Below are 438 nucleotides of genomic sequence, written 5' to 3'. Positions count from 1 at the left end.
TCTGGAATCAAGCAATCCTCCCGCTTCAGCCTCCGAAAGTGCTGTGATTGCAGGCCTAAGCTACCGCGCCCAGCTTAGGTTGAGCAGCGAAAGGGACAGGGCCCAGTGCTTTCTCTGCGAGGTTCAGTCGTCCTGTCCCTCTCCTGTCACCGTCTGTCATCGTTTGGGGAGCGCCACGGAAGGTACCAGGCAAGGCACTGACTCTAATCGAGAGGCGTACTCGTCGCCCTGGCAACGGAGTCCGGAAGAACCACAGAGATGCGGCTCCAGCGTACAGAGCGGCCGCTCTGGGCCAGTGAGGCACCGAGCGCTAGAGAGGCATTTCTAGCCTATTGTCACGTGGCCGTTACAATGGAAGGCGGGACTTCCGGCGGCGCGGTATTTTTTTTCCGGTGGCCGGTCCCCGGCGGCCCCTCCCCGACTGGGCCCTGTGCCCCC

This window comes from Colobus angolensis, unplaced genomic scaffold (genome assembly GCF_000951035.1).
Source record: "Colobus angolensis palliatus isolate OR3802 unplaced genomic scaffold, Cang.pa_1.0 Scaffold22, whole genome shotgun sequence".
NCBI classification, from domain to species: Eukaryota; Metazoa; Chordata; class Mammalia; order Primates; family Cercopithecidae; genus Colobus; species Colobus angolensis.
This window is presented reverse-complemented; position numbering follows the sequence as displayed.